Here is a 7221-nt window from a genome sequence, read left to right as displayed (position 1 = left end):
GTCCAACTGCTCAACACAGGCGATGTGTGGTGACGAGGCCTCCACTGGGCCCCTGAGCAGGGGCGGATGGCGCTGTGCTAGGCTCCGTGGGAATAGCGGCAGCTTCGTGGCAGGGTCACTTTCTGGGTCTGTGTCGTTTGCCCCGATGGGGCGGTTTATGAACCAGTCTTGCTTGCTCCTGTTCTCAGAAGGGGCCTGGGGCCTGTTCTGCTCTGGTGTGGATGAGGCCTGACGGAAAGGCAGTCCCTGGGGCTGAGGGATGGGGCCTCTGCCTGAGCAAGTGCTCCCTGGTGTCCAGGGAAACCAGTGTGTATCCCTAGTGAAGGCCAGTGTTTGGGAAGGGGGGCAGCCCTTGCAGGCCTGCGAGCAAAACATCTTACAACCATCATGCTTGGTTTTCCTCGGGCTTAGAGGGTATCCTTGCATGTTTGGGGAGAAGGGAGAAGACACTTGTGGGGGTGTCCTGGCTCCCGTGGGGCAGCTCCCATCTGGGCTTGCCCCTGGCGTACTGTGTGACCCCAGACAAGGTGGCTCACTGCCCCGGGCCTGCACTCTAGCCCTGGGAATAATGACAGCACCGTCAGTGTCCAGAAAGCTCTCTCCCCACAAAGCACAGTTCCTGGCACGTGGCAGGGACACCGTAGAGCGTGCTCATGTTGTAAATGGTGATCACTGTGTTTACCATGAGGGATGATTATATTCCTGAGTTTCTAAGAACCAGAGTCCAGTTTTGGTTTCTCTTGGAAGGACACCTACGAGTTTACTCCTCACCCCCGAAAGGTGAACTTTGATCTTTTCTCCCAGGTGGAATGCCAGGAAGCTTGCAAAGCCGGGCTTCCCTTGTCACGGGGACGTGGCTCGGAGGCACTGGGGACACTAGATGGGAGCAAGGCCCCGTGAGGTCCTGGGACATGTTTACCGAGGAAGGAGGGGAGCCTCCCCACAGAATGGCACTTCAGGAGCTCATGTGGGTGCTGACCCGAGGGTCTGACCTGTGCCTCTCACCTCTTTGGGGCTCCAGGGAAGGTCGAGGGCGGGCCGTCACCACTCGGGGGCCAGAGTGGCCACACCAGCTGCCAGCATTCGAGCTGGCAACGCGGGTGTCGATTTGGTGGGAGGGTTTCCCTGCCGGTGAGCTAATTGTTCTTCGGCCAAATACAAGCATGCATTTCCCAGAACGCTTCGTTGAGGAGAATCTGCTCTCTTAGCCGATGGTTCAGGAAGACCAGCAAGATGGCCCTTTCTCAGAACGCGCTGTCGGGACGAGAAGGGAGCCCGGGCATTGGCCGGACATGCTGATGTGTCAGAGCAGAGGAGGGAAAACGCAACAATTGTCTCCAAGCCAAGACAATGGATCTTTTATATGAAATACTTATTTTCAGGGCTGACCAGTGCCCTGTTGGCTGGGACGGCAAACCTTGAGTATCTGGCTGTCACAGGCCCCGAGAACCCAGTCAGAGACGGAGATTTCTAGAAAGGGGAAAAGGACCGTCTCCTGACCCCCGATTCTTGGGAAATGCAGTGGGAACGCCTGGCTTTCTTTGTTGAGCGGAGGCTAAACTTTCTCAAGTTTAATTCTTTCCTTCCGGGATCTCTTTCGCAAGACTGGGAGCTCCTCGCAAGCACGCAAGCACCGGAAAGGTAGCCAGGATTACAGGGTTCTGGTGGTGAGCTGGGTTGCTCCTGCCAGGGGCCAGACCTGATGAACCTTTGTCTGCTGGGGGGCGTCGGAGGGTTGGCAGGGTAGTCACCCAATGGAAGTGAGGAAAACCGGGACTCTTAAGAGGAAGGGTCCATCTTCCCAGGAGGAGGCCATCGAGAGCAATTTCGGATGAATCTGTGATTCTCTGGAGCCCTTCGCTCCTCCCAGAGCCCACGGTCCAGTGTCCTTAGGAGCAGCGTGTGGGTTATCAGAGAGCCTAGCCTGCCGTGGTGAAGCCACATGCCAACCCTCACATTCCGTCCCCGGCTGGAGAGGGTGTGTTTGTAACTCCTGACGGCCTGGCCCAGAGTGCGCCCTGGAAGGATGGCTTTCTGAGTGACTAAAACGAACAGAGGGTCACTCTGAGGCTTAGGCACCCGCCGTCTGCCGCCTTCCCCACTCTGCCGCCGTGGATAGCGGTCAGCCGGGTTCCTGCTAAATCCACTGCCTCCAGGCAGCCGGGAAGGCGCCCCAAGAAACGGGGCCCAGCCCCCAGGCTCCCATTAGGGACTCGGAGGAACGGATCTGGCTGGGGCCGGAACGGAGAGCGTCTTCCTGGCGTTGGGGGGACGTGGGGAAGGCTGTGGGGCTAATCGGCCTGGGATCCCTGCCAGCTCAGGGGTCCTGAGTCTGGGCGCCCCTGCGAAGCGGGTGAGGACGGGAGGGAGCGGCCCCCGTGGGGGGTGACGGATGAGAGTCCCCCCCCCACCAAGCTTCCCTTCACCCATGAGTCTTTGTTGGCAAATGATAACATTCGGCTTTCAAAAAGGAGGTTTCGTTTTTTAAAACTGCTTTTACATGGGGTTTTTTGGTTTGGGTTTTTTGGGATCCTGGAACTGTTTCACTCTGGTCTGTTTCACCTGCCTCCCCTCCCCCGAAATGCCATCAAGAGTCTCTTTTGGGAGTGACCAAAACGACGTCCGAGGCCCCGTGTCGATTTGGTAAAATCGAAGTAGAAAGTGCTGGAACGGTGTGTCAGGCGCAGAACCCCCTCGGAGACGGGCTTTTATTCTGACGGTTGGGGCAGCCCCTGGAGTCGATGGCCGAGGGTCTCGCTGTGGGATCTGGATGGCGGACTTGTTCGCGCCGGATTCCGGACGTGTCCGAAACCCGCGTGGCTGCAGCGGGCGGCCGAGAGGTGGCTTCTCCGAGGAGACGTGTGAGAGCAGAGGCGATGGCTGTTCTCGTGGTCGGAAATGTGTGCATGGCGTGGATGACGTGAAACAGCCTTCTCTTTCTTTTTTCTTTTCTTTTCTTTTTTTTTTTTTAAGGAGTGATAGTATTTTCCCTTAAGATTAAAAAAGGAGTGTTGTCCCTGATCCCTTTGGCTTCTAGAGCTGAGGCTGGGTTTTTGGGCGGCAAACCGCCCTTCCTTAATTCTGGCATCTCAGAGGCAGGAAGAGTGTTTAGCTGAAATATTGACCTGCATGGTCTGGGGCTCTTAAATCTCGATTCGCCTTTCATGTGTTTAACAGCGATATTTACATCCAAATCAGCGCTTTATAATTACATTTTAAGTTCTAATAAAACGATGGTGCCGGCTTTGTTGGCAGTGGGAGTGAGTTCCATGCGGGTGGCATCCCCTCACCCAGACCGGCCTGGGCTCCGAGGGGGCGCCAGACACGCGGGTTCTGGCCTGCGGGGACACACGTGTGTACTGAGCATGACAGGGTCTGTGCGTGTCACCTGTGGCGCCCTCCCCGCTCAGCCAGGGGGAGCAGGGCTCGTCCCTGGGGATTCTGGCCCTGGCAGGGGGCGATGCTGCCAAACCTTCCGGCACAGGGCTCCAACCGAGGAGGACCTGATTTGGGCCTGGCTGCTCTGCCACCCGGACCGACGTGTTGTGTCCTGAGCCCCACGCTGGGGCAGAGGCCATTTTCTCCTAGGCAGCCCTCTGGCCCAGCAAAGGCCACTTCTGGTTGTGGCCATATTGTGTACGCCTGTGCTGGGGTAAGGGACGCCCACTGCCTCTGCCTCCGTAACAGCCGAGGTTCTGCTTTCTCTCCTCGGTCAGGAGCCGGTCCCCAAATGGCCACCTGGTTTTCAGTGGCTTTCCCGGTGGAGCATGGGAGCTGGGGGGGCCCTCTCCTCCCCGGGGGCCAGGCTGTTGGCGGCTGTGCCGAGCCGTTCCTGGAATGGGATTACCCGCGTTCCTGGTTAGGCGCGTGGCACCGGAATCCTACCTGCTTTGTCTCTGGCATCAGCTGCTGAGCTGGTCACGTGGTCGTGTGCGTGAGACCAGAGCCCAAGGACCAGAGGACTCCTCCTGGACTGCTCCCTTCTTGCTCCATCGCCTCGCCACCTCCCACCCCCTCCTTTGCGGGCATGACCGTGTCTGAGCCTGCGCTCCCGTCCCCAGATGCTCAGGTGTCTAGACAGTCCCTTACCCCCAGTCCTTACTGGCAGAAGGGCTCATGAGCCAGACAACAGGCCCAGCCACGGCCAGTCCATGCTGTGCCCTCCACTGGAGCACAGAGCTGGCCCTGCCTGTCCAGGCCCTGTCTCACACTGACAGCCCCGTGGCTCCCCGTGCACGGGGATAGCAAGTGCCTGGCCACATAAAGGGTCGAAGGAGAGACTTGGGCAGATAGCACAGCCCCACAGACGTGGCCTGCCTGCCTTGAGCAAAGGACAGCCAAATCTGGGGAATCTCCAAATAGAAGCTCCAAGTTAAACCCTCAGGCCCGCTGACCGGTTCTGAGGGCCATAGACCAGGCACACTCCATCGTGGCCCCGTGTGGTGGCCAGGATTGGCTTTGGCAGAGCTGAGGAGTCGGTGATAGTCTGACAGGGTGTGGTGGCACGCCTGGACTCTGGACGCCGGGGCCCTCGTGGTGGCCCGGCTGCTTGGCAGCGCCTCTGGGCGAAGTGGCCGGCTCCTGAGCACCAGCGGGGTGCCTCTGTGTGCGTTTCTCCTTCTGTCCTGCAGCAGCCCTGAGTGGCAGGAGCTGTTATCCCCGTTCCTTCTGTGGACGGGGAAACTGAGGCTCAGAGAGCTGCCACGGCCCAGGGCCAGGCGGCCCCTCGGACACAAGGCCGGTGCCAACCCCTGGCGGCTCAGCCTCTCGGGGCATGGTTAGAACGGGCTCGCTCTGAGGCTGGGGGTCTAGGGAGAGGTCGGGGTGGGGTGGGGGGCCCTGGGCCTCGCCTCCCCCCTTCCATCCCCGGGGAGCACGCCGGGTGCTGGCCGCCGCCGCCTGCTCCTCCTCGGGCCGGCCCGGGAACAATGCGGCCTCTATGCCCGCGGCGGGCCCCGGGCCGCCTGGGCTCGGGAGCAACATGGCGCCCAGGGCCGCGCCGCCTGGCCACGGGGAGGGCTGGCGCCTGGGCCGGGCCGGCTCCCCCGTCCTCCTCGGGCCAGCCGCTGAGTGGCCAGCCGCGCCTGCTGCCTCCTCCCTCTCCCACTCGGGGCCCCCCCCGCCGCCCCCGCCTGGTGGTGGGTTCGGGGGTCCGGCCCACCCGCCTCTGCCACGTCTGCCATCCTCCCGGCACCCAGGAGCATCTTTCAAAAATTCCCGGTGGGCGGGGCCGAGCCGCAGCGGCCGCCTCTGGCCCCCCCTCCCCGGGCAGCCAGTGCCAGATGAGAGCAGGAGACAAAAGTAGCATTTTCCTCGTCCTCCTGGGCTGGAGCAGAGCCTCCCCCAGCACCACTTGGCTCCTGGCAGCCCTGCCTCCGGGTGCCGGGGTGGCCGAGGCCCAGGCCGCGCCGGCCAGGACCGAGGGGACCAATGGACAAGGTGGCTGGAGAGCAGGACGCCCGAGGGCCCGTCGGACCGGGGCTGGCACCTGGGGACGGCCTGCTGGCCGGCGGGACCTGCCCTCCTCCTCCCGCCACCGTGCCCGGCCGGGCCAGGAGGCACCCTTGCCACTTCCTTGCTCTGGAGAAAGCTCCTCACGTCCTCCCGCACCTTGGGTAAGTCACCTTCTTCCCTTCTCTTGTGCTGGAGACAAGCCGAGGGCTCTGCCATCTTGTGCTCGATGCCTGTTACGTTTCCTTCCCTCTAATTGGTTATCCGAAATTCAAAATTCTATTTCCGACCCCCCCCCCACCATCTTCAGTGAAGTAAGCCTTTCCAAAAACTGCAGGGAAAATGCAGAAGCCAAGCCCATTTATTTTTAAGATCCAAAGCTATAGGCTTTGGGAATCACAATAAAAATGAATGTTTGTTATTTCACAGTGGCTGTGTGTTCAATTAGATCCGAACGAACGTTTCAGGGGGTATTACGAGGCACGGCCTACTCATTTCTGCTCAGGAAGACAGCTTGTCGTGGGGGGGGGGGTTCTCATCATCATCATCATCATCATTATTATTATTATTTTAATTTTTGGTGGTGCCAGGAGGGGCGGAGGGAAAAACACCAGCGTGCCCATGCTCCTCCCAGCAAACTCCTCGGCAAGCAGGGCTGGGCTGGCACACGGGAGGGGTGGGTTCTGCATTGAGAAACAGAGGCCTTTTTCTTTTACCCGGCGTCTTTAATGCTGCCATGTCCACAGTTTAGGGGTCCAGTTCTTTTCTCCCTTTCGTTGTATTTTATTTTGGGGGGTGGGGTGTGCGGGTGTCGGGAGAAAAAAGAAGGCTCTTTTTGGCTCTCAGCTCAGTATGGGGAAAATCTTTTAGGTTGTTTTGTGCTCTGTGTTTAAAACACTTACTTAAGCCTGGGGATTCCACCTCATGGTGCCGTGTCCAGCTCATAACTGCCCTCCCCACAGATGGTATGTGGGGTCCACGTGGACACGACCACCAGACGGACCCTCAGGGGGCCTGAGTTGTCCAGAGCCGGCCTGTGCCGGATCCTGTCCTGGTTTCCCATCTGCAGAACCGTGGGCCGAGACGTTCGACCGTCCAGGGCCTGAACGGTGGCCAACAGGGGTGGGACTCCCTCGAAGACCTTTGCTTCCCCGGGCCATGCTGCCGTCGCAGCCCAAAAGCTACCCTCCTCGGTTACCCGAGCTGCTGTGATGGTCCCTGACCCTTCAGAATGGCTGGACCTTTTCCGATAAAAGGTGGGCTTTGCAGAGTTGAGTTCTGACTTACCTCCGTCCCCTGGCAGGCTGACAAAAACGCCTACAGATGCGGCCTGGTTTTTTCCCCACAGTGGAGTGTAGCCGGGGTCTTGATTTATGGAAAATGGAAAATCAGGCCCAGAAAGTTCTAAATGGCAACGGAGAGGAAAAGTCCCACGTAAATACATCTTTGTTTTCCTAATCGGAGGCGTCGGGCCCTGCCCTTGTGGGTCTGAGCAGCCGGCCTGGGCAGATACCACCAAGCGTAAAAGTGAGCTCCGCTCTCACAAGGACGACCACGGCTGCTTTTGTTCTTGCATTAGACAGCGGTCCCTACTGGGGGTGCGGGCGGATATAGCAGAGAGGACTAAAACACCTTCATGACTGGGACAGCCACATTCTGCTGCTGCAAGCTGGAGGGTGATCCTACCCAAATATTGAGCAAGCACCGCATGGAACACTGGTGAGAAAGTAGAAGTCATGGGAAAAAGACGGAGCGCCATAAATGCGAAAG

Source organism: Mustela nivalis (assembly GCF_964662115.1).
Source record: "Mustela nivalis genome assembly, chromosome: 7".
Classification (NCBI taxonomy): Eukaryota; Metazoa; Chordata; class Mammalia; order Carnivora; family Mustelidae; genus Mustela; species Mustela nivalis.
The sequence above is the reverse complement of the archived record's forward strand: the minus strand, read 5'-3'. Positions refer to the sequence as shown.